The following is a 12702-nucleotide window of genomic DNA, read 5'->3' as shown; positions in this document are numbered from 1 at the left end:
ATTTACACCCATTCGTTTTTTCATTCATTTTACATTTCTTTTAAAGATGACATTCATGCATACAGACATACATTTTGTTTTAAAAGCATTTAAAACACATTTAAAAACACCAAGACAATTGTGCTTTATACATGGTTAAAACAGACACAGATTAAAATCAACATGAAAAAAACCTGTGCTGCTTTAAAAGTGACTGGAAAAAAAGAACCATCTATAAAAAACCAGTGCTTGTGAGGGCCGGGGAGTGCTCTCTAAAAGGTTCAAAAGTGAACATAAAACTAGATCTAAAACAGGGACAGGGGAAAAGGGACAGTGTATAAAACAGTGAGTTAAAATTCTAAAATTTTAAAACACTTAAAATGTAACTTTTAATAGTTTACATTAAAAATCTTAAAGATACATAAAACAAAACAAAACAAAATCAAATAAAACATTCAACGTAAATCAAATAAAAGTCCATAAAACTGAAACAAAAGACTACATAAAACCAGGGCACCGTTGAAAAACGGTCATGCCAGCTAAAAAGGGCGGAATGCTGGCATGACAAAATAAATAAAAGGCTTAGCGGTGCCCCGTAGTCCCGCTCCTAGGAGCTAGCGGTTCCAGTTTTTTCCTTTATTCCATCTTCACGTCCTGAAGTCCGGCGATCCTCCACTCCGCGCAGGCCTTGTCCTTCCCGAGGGTCCGGATGTCCAGAATTACAAAGTCCTTGATAAGAGTTTGTGCCCTTCTGGTCGTGGTGATAGTGTCTAGCTCCTGCTTGTGATAGACACAGACGTTACGGCCTTCCCACAGGATCTGCTTGACAACATTGATGACACGCCAAACGCACTTAGCTGTGCTGGTAGTGATTCCTCCCGCAGGCCCATAGAGCACAGTCTCAGCGGTCATCTTGGCCGTGTCAGCAAACCTGTTTAGGAAGACAGAGACAGAGAGCCAGACACTGCCAGCCACATCACACTCCCAGAAGATATGGGCTGGTGTTTCTCTCTTGCGGCACTTTGCATAGGGGCATGTTTCTACTTGGGCTAGTCCCCTCCTGAACATGAACGCTCGAGTGGGGAGTGCACTGTGGACGGTGTTCCATGCTATATCCTTCTGGACATTACTGAGGCAGCTGTGAGACACATTCTCCCAGATTTTTTGGCTTTGGGTGAGGGAGAAAGTAGCTACTTTTTCAATTTCCTGGGAACCGGCAAGATATTTAGTTACAGCCTTGTATTCCCAGGAGGCCAATTTTGCTTTATCTAAGCCCAATTTATATATAGTGTCCCTTAAGGTTCTATAATACAATGGGGGGTCCCAGGAGTACGGCACGGTGTTATCAATAGTGCAGAGGCCCAAGGCCCTGAGACAGGTGGCAAAATAGAAACGATTCATGTAACATACCTTCCTGTCCAGGGCCTGGATGTTCTTGATAGTTTGCGTGAGCCCCTGCACTCGGGTGAGCTGCACAACGTCCGGGACCCCCTTACCTCCCTTCTTGTCGGCTTTACTCAGAGTGGCTCGCTTTACCCTCTCCATCTTGCTGCCCCAGATAAAGCGGTGGATAATGCGGTCCACCACTTTTTTGGTGGTCCTGTCTGGGGGAAAGATTTTTCCTACATAAGAGAGGATGGGGAACAGTATAGACTTGGTTATTAATACTCTACCCGTCATTGTTAAGGATCTTGTGCTCCATCCGCCAATCTTTTTACGGACCTGGTTAATGGCCGCCGTCCAGCTCTGGGCCCCCGAGCTATTGTTCTCGAAAATGAGGCCCAGAATCTTGATTTTGTCCTTTTTGACAGGGTACATGTCCGACAGTTCCCTATCTACCTGCCAATTTTTAGACACGTAGACTTCGCTCTTGGACTTATTAATCACTGCCCCGGTCGCCGTGCAGTACTTCTCAAGGATATTACTAATCCGAGGTACCGACGATGTGTTGGTGCAAATGAGTGACACATCGTCCATATATGCTGTTGTTTTGACCTGGACCCCGTTGGATCCAGGCAGCTGGAAACCAGTTATATTGGTATCCCTACGAATTGCCTGCAGGAGGGGTTCAATGCACACGACATATAGCAGTGGGGATAGTGGGCAACCCTGTCTGACCCCTGACTGGATAGATATTTTACCAGTCAGGTGCCTGTTCACCAAGACTCGGGTACTAATGTTTGTATATATGGTTTTAACCCACTCCCTAAGTCCAGGAGCGAATTTCATCTGGTCCATCACTTTGTACATATATTCATGGCTTACCCTATCGAACGCCTTCTCCTGGTCAAGGTTGAACAGGCAGAGGGGATGGTTCCGTTCTCTAGAATAAGCCAGAATGTCCCTTGTTAACATTAAAATATCCGTGATGGACCTCCCTGGGACGCCACAAGCCTGGTCAGGGCCAATGACCAAAGGGAGGTGTACTTGTAGCCGGAGCATCAGAGCTTTGGCTAGTATCTTGTAATCCACGCAAAGGAGGCTGATTGGGCGCCAATTCCGTAGATCTTTAACTTCCCCTTTCTTATGAAGGAGAGTAATTACACTCTCCCGCATAGAAGGGCCCAACCGCTTCTCCCTGTAGACCGCTCTGTAGACCTCCGCTAAATGGACTTTTAGCGTGTCCCAAAAAAGATGGTAATACTCACCCGGGATGCCATCTGGACCTGGCGTCTTACCGGTGTTCATGGTCTTAACCGCCTGGGTGAGCTCCTCCAGCGTGAGTTCTGGGTCCTTCTCCTCCTCCTCCTCGTCCCGCACTGAGTCAGGCTCCAACTGGCTCAGGAACCACTCTATCAGGGTGTCATCTGTAGCTTTGATGTTATACAGGTCCCTATAGAAGTTCTCTACCACTTTTTTCACTCCCTCACTATCCTCTACTATCCTCCCCCTGCTGTCGAGCATGGAGGACATCAAGTGCCGCTTCTCCCTCGTTTTCTGGAAGAAGAAGCGAGTACACTTTTCGTCTTCCTCCATTTTTTGCACTTTTGCATTGTGCATGACCTTTCGTTGTTCCTCCCTACAAAGCACTGAAAGATCTAGCTTGGTCTGGGCTATCTCGTCGCTTACAGGGAACCCCCGAAGCTGAAGCAGGCTCAGACGCTGGAGGGCAGCATTCAGGTATTTATATTTGGCCCTCCTTTCTTTTGCTTTCCTCTTGCCTGCTGCTATGAAATAACCCTTAGTTCTCATTTTGACCATCTCCCACCACTCTATAGGGGAGTTGAATAGGTCACGCAAAGTGGTCCACTCAACAAGCCTGCTCTTATAGGCTGCAGCTATGGAGGGGTCATCGAGTAAGGAGGTGTTTAATTTCCAGACCCCTGACCCCATCTGGGAGGTCTGAGGGACCTGCAATGTTACCTGCAGGAGCCTATGGTCAGAGAAGAAGACGGCCTGGGTGTCTACTGCCGTCTTCGTAAGGGAGCTGGTATGCAGGACGAGATCTATACGGGAGAAGGAGGTCCCAGATGAGCTCACCCAGGTAAAGGGAGGCACCAGGTCCTTACCTGCATCACACAGGGAGAAATCAGATATTACGGAGGACAAAACTCTACTAGAGCGGTCGTTGCGTGGCCTGCTCCGGTCTACGTCCCTCAGAGCACAATTGAAGTCACCTGACACGATGACGGGTACGTTCCCCAGCAGGAGTGGACGCAGCTGTGGAAAAAATTGAACTCTTTCGTTTTGGTTAGTGGGTGCGTAGACATTGACCAGTCTGAGGGGAGTGTTGTTGTATGTCACATCCACGCTCAGAATTCTACCAGGTTCTACCTCCCTGCTGCTGCGGGAGGTAATAAATGGGTTTTTAAACAGGATACCTACTCCGTCGGCTCTGGCTATGTTGGAGCCCGACCAGAAGGAGTCCCCCAGGGTCCAACTCTCCTTCAGGTCCCTATAATCAGGGCTCGACGAAATACCACACTCCTGCAGAAAGATGAGATCTGCTTTCAAGTTAGCTAGATAGTTTAGTACATCAAATCTTTTTTGTGTCTCCCTGATGCTCCTGACATTAACAGACACACATATCAGGGCCATCAGGGTAGCTAACAAGAAAAGGAGTCGCTGCGTCCACCCCATAGCGACTATGATTGGGAGGTCGGGACACTCTTCCTACTCTTAGCTCTACGCTTGCTTCGAGGGGGCTTGGGCTTATTTGCAACTCCCATCACCCCTGAGAAGGTACTCACTGCTGCCTCGTCCAAGAAGGCACCGTCTTTATATGCACAGTACGTGGAGTTGTTGGGGCTATTCAACTCCCCACAAGGTAAGTCTGGTGGAACTTGCTCAGGGCCCCTCGGAACGTGTGGGTCAGCTTTGTCCTGGGGGGGGTTATGACAGACAGCATTCTTTGGCTGTTACCGTCTGTTGAATTGGAGCTGTTAGCAGACTTCTGGCTTACCGCGTCCAGGGGTATTCCCATGTCCTCCAGTGCTGTATCTAGGAGGACCTCTAGGGGGCCCCTGGTTTTGCCCATACAAGGGAGGGGGTCAAGGATGCTTTGAAGGGAGGCCCTTCGCTTGAAGAGGGTCATTGCTACCGAGGTACTGCTGGTCAGGGAAGGTGTTGACCCCGACCTCTCCCTCGGTGCATTAGTGAACACCTCTTCTGCGAGGTGTGCTAGGGTTTGTGCCAACGACTGGGAAGGCTGGCTGGGGATGCCCTGGCTGGCTGCTACCTGCCCACTAGGCGGCAGTGTAGCCGTCCCACTCGCCTCCGTCTCTGCCTGCGAGGGCAAGACTGGGGACTTTGTGTGGACATTAGCTGGTTTTGGATCTATGGGGGCCACCTGCAACTTGCTGTCTTTGATCCTGATCTTCTTTCTTTTCCCCCCCTCGTCTCTACCCTTTCTTTTCCCCACCCTCTGCTGGTTCTTCACTCCCTTCCCCTCCTTCTCACTCTCACTTTCACTGTCGCTTTCGCTTTCCTCCCCCACGGACTCAATCCTTATGGCGTCATAACGAGAGCCGAGGGGGAGTGCTGGCGCTGAGAGGGCCCTACTCAGGGGGAGGCCGCTGCTGGGTCCGGGCTCCCTCCCTGCCTCGTGTTCTGCATCAGAGGAGCTACTGGAGGAGCTAGTGGAGTAGCTGTTGTACTCTCTCTCTGGGCTGGGGGAAGGGGTCCTCGTAAAACGGGACATGTCTCGGGGGCAGGGGGGTGAGGGGGGTGCTGGTGATGATGGTGGTGCTGGAGTCTGGGTCTTGGATACTGTTGGTGGTGATGTGGACTGATCTTTGTTACTTGCTCCCTCTTCCTGCTCAGGCCTAGGCTTGTTTGTGTTTGCCTTGCTGGCTCTGGCCATGTTGGCATAGGAAGAGGGGCAGTCCTTAAACAGGTGCCCCTTCTTTCCACACAAATTGCACTGCCTCTCTTCTCTGCAGTGGCTGGTCTCGTGGGGGGCGCCGCAGTTCCTGCACTTGACTACAGTACATGCGGCCGCCAGGTGTCCTAATTCCCCACATTTCCTGCAGAGTTTTGGCATCCCATTATAGAATACCAGCCCTCTGTTGGGCCCTAACACTATGGAGTTTGGAATGTGGCGGACGCCTCCAATGCCCGATGGATCAACATTAAGGCGTACCAGCCACTTTCTGGCTCCTGTCCAAACCCCATCTTCATCTGTAATTTTCCTCCCTTCTGATGACACCCTCCCATAGCGGTTAAGCCATGTTGTAATATCATAGTCGCTAACAGCCTCATTGAAAAATTGGACAGTAACAACTTTCATTTCTCTGTCTGTCAGTGCATCCACACAAAATTCTTTGTATGGAGCGAGATATTTATTCTCCCCCCAAAAGGACCACATTTCTTGTAACTTTTGGGGGTTCCTAAAACTGACCTCAAACACTTCCTTAAGCCCTGGCAATTTCACCAAACAATTCAAGTCAGAAGGGGAAAAACCCATACCCCTCTGAAGAATGGTCCGGCTGAACTCCAGTCTCGTCAGTCCTGGTTCCGTTTCATCTTGCTGGGTCCTTGTGAAGCGCACCGCATTGTGCCTCCTGGTCTCCTGGGTTGGCCGGAACGCCATCCTTCAGCTGGCTCCTCCGATTGGGGTGGGAGAAGCCTCTGGACGTCCGGGTTGTCTCTCTCTACGGAAAAGAGACAACGTAAGCAGCAAATCTGGGCAGTTGAAGGAACTATTACTTTAGTCCCTGAGGAGATGGTCGCCTCGCAAGAGGGACCCCCTCCCCAGGTGAACGGTGTCCTTCCCTGGCGGAGTAGGGGGCGCTGCTTGGCACCGAGACCACGTAGGAAGAATCGTGGCTGTGACGCCTCCTCGGGGTCCGGGGCTGCCCTCTGCTCCTCCCAGATGGCGCCCTCTGCTGGGCGCCTGCTGCTCTCTCGGTCTGGATCTCGATTACAATCAAGGGCTGGGGATGAGGTCGTCTAGGTCATCAAAGGGTCCTCAAAGGTCGTCTGGATGGTAGGTCCTCCTTCTCTCTAACTCCAGGAACGTCTGGAAAAGCCTGAAAAAGAAAAAAACTGGAACCGCCTGAAAAAGAAAAAACTGCTCTCAACAGTCAACAAAATCTTGAAAGACCCTCGGCCTGGATTGGGCAAGCCAAAACCAGACTGAGCATTAGTCTTCCAAAAAGTTGCCGAGCTGAAGAAAGCCAGTCAAAAATAAAAAAAAAATTCTGTTCCTCCTCACCCGAACAAACCTCTCACAGACCCTCGGAGGGAGCGGGCAATGCCACTACCCTCTAAGCCTTAGTCTTAGAAAGATTTATTCGAACTGAAGAGAAGCCAGAGTGTGGTTTTACTGGTAGCCCAGCCCTTCCGGCCGGCCCAAAGGCCTTCTCCTCTACCCGGCGGCAAGGCCAAACAAAACCAAACAAAACAGGGAACTCTTCCCAAAACGCAAGTGCCGTTCGGTCCCGGCAAAGGGGCGCTTTGCTGCTGCTGCTGCCGCCTTGAAAGCGAGGGCTCCTTGCCCCACTAAACAGCTCCGTTTCTGCTTTACCGCTGCGCTCGTCCTCCTCCTCCCACGAGCGCAAGGCCTTCTGGGTACACTGGCCTGCTGCGTGAGCAGAGCAGACTGTCCATCAGTTAGGCAGGCCTGCCTTCCTTATTTGGAACAAACAAACAAACAAACAAAAAAAAAAAAAAAAAAAAAAAAAAAACAACAAAAAGAGCGGGAAAAAATACAACCCAGAAAAAGGGAGAGGGAGAGGCTGGCTAGCGCTCTCTCTGTCTCTCTGTCTCTCTGTCTGCCTGTCTGTCTGCCTGTCTGTCTGTCTGCCTGCCTGCCTGTCTGTCTCTCTCTTTTTTGACCTTTCTTGTGCACCGTTCCCGGAGGTACTGCAATACCGGGTCGATGCGTGGAGTGGACGGAGCAAGCCCCGGTTCCATCTCCTGCTTCCAAAAATCAATTTAATATAGACGGGTCCCCCTATGGGGGACGTATCAGATATTAAACTGATAAGAACAGATACTACACTTGATCTGAGCCAAGAGGCCGAGAAGCGATGCCCACAATGGTTTTGACCAAACGCCCCGGGCGCGGCCGCCCGCCGGAGCTGCCGGGGTACTCGCTTCTTGGACTGAGGGGAAAAATGGGAAAAAGAAAAAAAAAAGAAAAAGAAAAAAAAAGGTGCCAGGCTCTAATTATTAACACGGCCGGCGCCGCTGTGCTCGTTCTGCTTTTAAACCCATGTCGAGCCCCACCCCGAGGGGCAGGGCTAGCCAAAAATTGCATTGAACTCATAAATGCTCCTCTCCACGGAAATCTTTAGTAAAATACTCTTTTATTGAGATTTTACATTTTTTACATTTACACCCATTCGTTTTTTCATTCATTTTACATTTCTTTTAAAGATGACATTCATGCATACAGACATACATTTTGTTTTAAAAGCATTTAAAATACATTTAAAAACACCAAGACAATTGTGCTTTGTACATGGTTAAAACAGACACAGATTAAAATCAACATGAAAAAAACCTGTGCTGTTTTAAAAGTGACTGGAAAAAAAGAACCATCTATAAAAAACCAGTGCTTGTGAGGGCCGGGGAGTGCTCTCTAAAAGGTTCAAAAGTGAACATAAACCTAGATCTAAAACAGGGACAGGGGAAAAGGGACAGTGTATAAACAGTGAGTTAAAATTCTAAAATTTTAAAACACTTAAAATGTAACTTTTAATAGTTTACATTAAAAATCTTAAAGATACATAAAACAAAACAAAACAAAATCAAATAAAACATTCAAATTAAATCAAAGGTCCATAAAACTGAAACAAAAAGACTACATAAAACCAGGGCACCGTTGAAAAACGGTCATGCCAGCTAAAAAGGGCGGAATGCTGGCATGACAAAATAAATAAAAGGCTTAGCGGTGCCCCGTAGTCCCGCTCCTAGGAGCTAGCGGTTCCAGTTTTTTCCTTTATTCCATCTTCACGTCCTGAAGTCCGGCGATCCTCCACTCCGCGCAGGCCTTGTCCTTCCCGAGGGTCCGGATGTCCAGAATTACAAAGTCCTTGATAAGAGTTTGTGCCCTTCTGGTCGTGGTGATAGTGTCTAGCTCCTGCTTGTGATAGACACAGACGTTACGGCCTTCCCACAGGATCTGCTTGACAACATTGATGACACGCCAAACGCACTTAGCTGTGCTGGTAGTGATTCCTCCCGCAGGCCCATAGAGCACAGTCTCAGCGGTCATCTTGGCCGTGTCAGCAAACCTGTTTAGGAAGACAGAGACAGAGAGCCAGACACTGCCAGCCACATCACACTCCCAGAAGATATGGGCTGGTGTTTCTCTCTTGCGGCACTTTGCATAGGGGCATGTTTCTACTTGGGCTAGTCCCCTCCTGAACATGAACGCTCGAGTGGGGAGTGCACTGTGGACGGTGTTCCATGCTATATCCTTCTGGACATTACTGAGGCAGCTGTGAGACACATTCTCCCAGATTTTTTGGCTTTGGGTGAGGGAGAAAGTAGCTACTTTTTCAATTTCCTGGGAACCGGCAAGATATTTAGTTACAGCCTTGTATTCCCAGGAGGCCAATTTTGCTTTATCTAAGCCCAATTTATATATAGTGTCCCTTAAGGTTCTATAATACAATGGGGGGTCCCAGAAGTACGGCACAGTGTTATCAATAGTGCAGAGGCCCAAGGCCCTGAGACAGGTGGCAAAATAGAAACGATTCATGTAACATACCTTCCTGTCCAGGGCCTGGATGTTCTTGATAGTTTGCGTGAGCCCCTGCACTCGGGTGAGCTGCACAACGTCCGGGACCCCCTTACCTCCCTTCTTGTCGGCTTTACTCAGAGTGGCTCGCTTTACCCTCTCCATCTTGCTGCCCCAGATAAAGCGGTGGATAATGCGGTCCACCACTTTTTTGGTGGTCCTGTCTGGGGGAAAGATTTTTCCTACATAAGAGAGGATGGGGAACAGTATAGACTTGGTTATTAATACTCTACCCGTCATTGTTAAGGATCTTGTGCTCCATCCGCCAATCTTTTTACGGACCTGGTTAATGGCCGCCGTCCAGCTCTGGGCCCCCGAGCTATTGTTCTCGAAAATGAGGCCCAGAATCTTGATTTTGTCCTTTTTGACAGGGTACATGTCCGACAGTTCCCTATCTACCTGCCAATTTTTAGACACGTAGACTTCGCTCTTGGACTTATTAATCACTGCCCCGGTCGCCGTGCAGTACTTCTCAAGGATATTACTAATCCGAGGTACCGACGATGTGTTGGTGCAAATGAGCGACACATCGTCCATATATGCTGTTGTTTTGACCTGGACCCCGTTGGATCCAGGCAGCTGGAAACCAGTTATATTGGTATCCCTACGAATTGCCTGCAGGAGGGGTTCAATGCACACGACATATAGCAGTGGGGATAGTGGGCAACCCTGTCTGACCCCTGACTGGATAGATATTTTACCAGTCAGGTGCCTGTTCACCAAGACTCGGGTACTAATGTTTGTATATATGGTTTTAACCCACTCCCTAAGTCCAGGAGCGAATTTCATCTGGTCCATCACTTTGTACATATATTCATGGCTTACCCTATCGAACGCCTTCTCCTGGTCAAGGTTGAACAGGCAGAGGGGATGGTTCCGTTCTCTAGAATAAGCCAGAATGTCCCTTGTTAACATTAAAATATCCATGATGGACCTCCCTGGGACGCCACAAGCCTGGTCAGGGCCAATGACCAAAGGGAGGTGTACTTGTAGCCGGAGCATCAGAGCTTTGGCTAGTATCTTGTAATCCACGCAAAGGAGGCTGATTGGGCGCCAATTCCGTAGATCTTTAACTTCCCCTTTCTTATGAAGGAGAGTAATTACACTCTCCCGCATAGAAGGGCCCAACCGCTTCTCCCTGTAGACCGCTCTGTAGACCTCCGCTAAATGGACTTTTAGCGTGTCCCAAAAAAGATGGTAATACTCACCCGGGATGCCATCTGGACCTGGCGTCTTACCGGTGTTCATGGTCTTAACCGCCTGGGTGAGCTCCTCCAGCGTGAGTTCTGGGTCCTTCTCCTCCTCCTCCTCGTCCCGCACTGAGTCAGGCTCCAACTGGCTCAGGAACCACTCTATCAGGGTGTCATCTGTAGCTTTGATGTTATACAGGTCCCTATAGAAGTTCTCTACCACTTTTTTCACTCCCTCACTATCCTCTACTATCCTCCCCCTGCTGTCGAGCATGGAGGACATCAAGTGCCGCTTCTCCCTCGTTTTCTGGAAGAAGAAGCGAGTACACTTTTCGTCTTCCTCCATTTTTTGCACTTTTGCATTGTGCATGACCTTTCGTTGTTCCTCCCTACAAAGCACTGAAAGATCTAGCTTGGTCTGGGCTATCTCGTCGCTTACAGGGAACCCCCGAAGCTGAAGCAGGCTCAGACGCTGGAGGGCAGCATTCAGGTATTTATATTTGGCCCTCCTTTCTTTTGCTTTCCTCTTGCCTGCTGCTATGAAATAACCCTTAGTTCTCATTTTGACCATCTCCCACCACTCTATAGGGGAGTTGAATAGGTCACGCAAAGTGGTCCACTCAACAAGCCTGCTCTTATAGGCTGCAGCTATGGAGGGGTCATCGAGTAAGGAGGTGTTTAATTTCCAGACCCCTGACCCCATCTGGGAGGTCTGAGGGACCTGCAATGTTACCTGCAGGAGCCTATGGTCAGAGAAGAAGACGGCCTGGGTGTCTACTGCCGTCTTCGTAAGGGAGCTGGTATGCAGGACGAGATCTATACGGGAGAAGGAGGTCCCAGATGAGCTCACCCAGGTAAAGGGAGGCACCAGGTCCTTACCTGCATCACACAGGGAGAAATCAGATATTACGGAGGACAAAACTCTACTAGAGCGGTCGTTGCGTGGCCTGCTCCGGTCTACGTCCCTCAGAGCACAATTGAAGTCACCTGACACGATGACGGGTACGTTCCCCAGCAGGAGTGGACGCAGCTGTGGAAAAAATTGAACTCTTTCGTTTTGGTTAGTGGGTGCGTAGACATTGACCAGTCTGAGGGGAGTGTTGTTGTATGTCACATCCACGCTCAGAATTCTACCAGGTTCTACCTCCCTGCTGCTGCGGGAGGTAATAAATGGGTTTTTAAACAGGATACCTACTCCGTCGGCTCTGGCTATGTTGGAGCCCGACCAGAAGGAGTCCCCCAGGGTCCAACTCTCCTTCAGGTCCCTATAATCAGGGCTCGACGAAATACCACACTCCTGCAGAAAGATGAGATCTGCTTTCAAGTTAGCTAGATAGTTTAGTACATCAAATCTTTTTTGTGTCTCCCTGATGCTCCTGACATTAACAGACACACATATCAGGGCCATCAGGGTAGCTAACAAGAAAAGGAGTCGCTGCGTCCACCCCATAGCGACTATGATTGGGAGGTCGGGACACTCTTCCTACTCTTAGCTCTACGCTTGCTTCGAGGGGGCTTGGGCTTATTTGCAACTCCCATCACCCCTGAGAAGGTACTCACTGCTGCCTCGTCCAAGAAGGCACCGTCTTTATATGCACAGTACGTGGAGTTGTTGGGGCTATTCAACTCCCCACAAGGTAAGTCTGGTGGAACTTGCTCAGGGCCCCTCGGAACGTGTGGGTCAGCTTTGTCCTGGGGGGGGGTTATGACAGACAGCATTCTTTGGCTGTTACCGTCTGTTGAATTGGAGCTGTTAGCAGACTTCTGGCTTACCGCGTCCAGGGGTATTCCCATGTCCTCCAGTGCTGTATCTAGGAGGACCTCTAGGGGGCCCCTGGTTTTGCCCATACAAGGGAGGGGGTCAAGGATGCTTTGAAGGGAGGCCCTTCGCTTGAAGAGGGTCATTGCTACCGAGGTACTGCTGGTCAGGGAAGGTGTTGACCCCGACCTCTCCCTCGGTGCATTAGTGAACACCTCTTCTGCGAGGTGTGCTAGGGTTTGTGCCAACAACTGGGAAGGCTGGCTGGGGATGCCCTGGCTGGCTGCTACCTGCCCACTAGGCGGCAGTGTAGCCGTCCCACTCGCCTCCGTCTCTGCCTGCGAGGGCAAGACTGGGGACTTTGTGTGGACATTAGCTGGTTTTGGATCTATGGGGGCCACCTGCAACTTGCTGTCTTTGATCCTGATCTTCTTTCTTTTCCCCCCCTCGTCTCTACCCTTTCTTTTCCCCACCCTCTGCTGGTTCTTCACTCCCTTCCCCTCCTTCTCACTCTCACTTTCACTGTCGCTTTCGCTTTCCTCCCCCACGGACTCAATCCTTATGGCGTCATAACGAGAGCCGAG

General features: G+C 49.8%; 1 non-coding gene across 1 annotated transcript; it reads right to left on the bottom strand.

The window, feature by feature from the left end:
* Positions 1-7259: 7259 nt before the first annotated feature.
* On the bottom strand, positions 7260-7453 carry LOC131732046 (U2 spliceosomal RNA). Its single transcript, XR_009325249.1, has one exon. It is a non-coding gene; the product is annotated as a U2 spliceosomal RNA (small nuclear RNA).
* Positions 7454-12702: the final 5249 nt, after the last annotated feature.

Source organism: Acipenser ruthenus, unplaced genomic scaffold (genome assembly GCF_902713425.1).
Source record: "Acipenser ruthenus unplaced genomic scaffold, fAciRut3.2 maternal haplotype, whole genome shotgun sequence".
Lineage (NCBI taxonomy): Eukaryota > Metazoa > Chordata > Actinopteri > Acipenseriformes > Acipenseridae > Acipenser > Acipenser ruthenus.
This window is presented reverse-complemented; position numbering and strand designations above follow the sequence as displayed.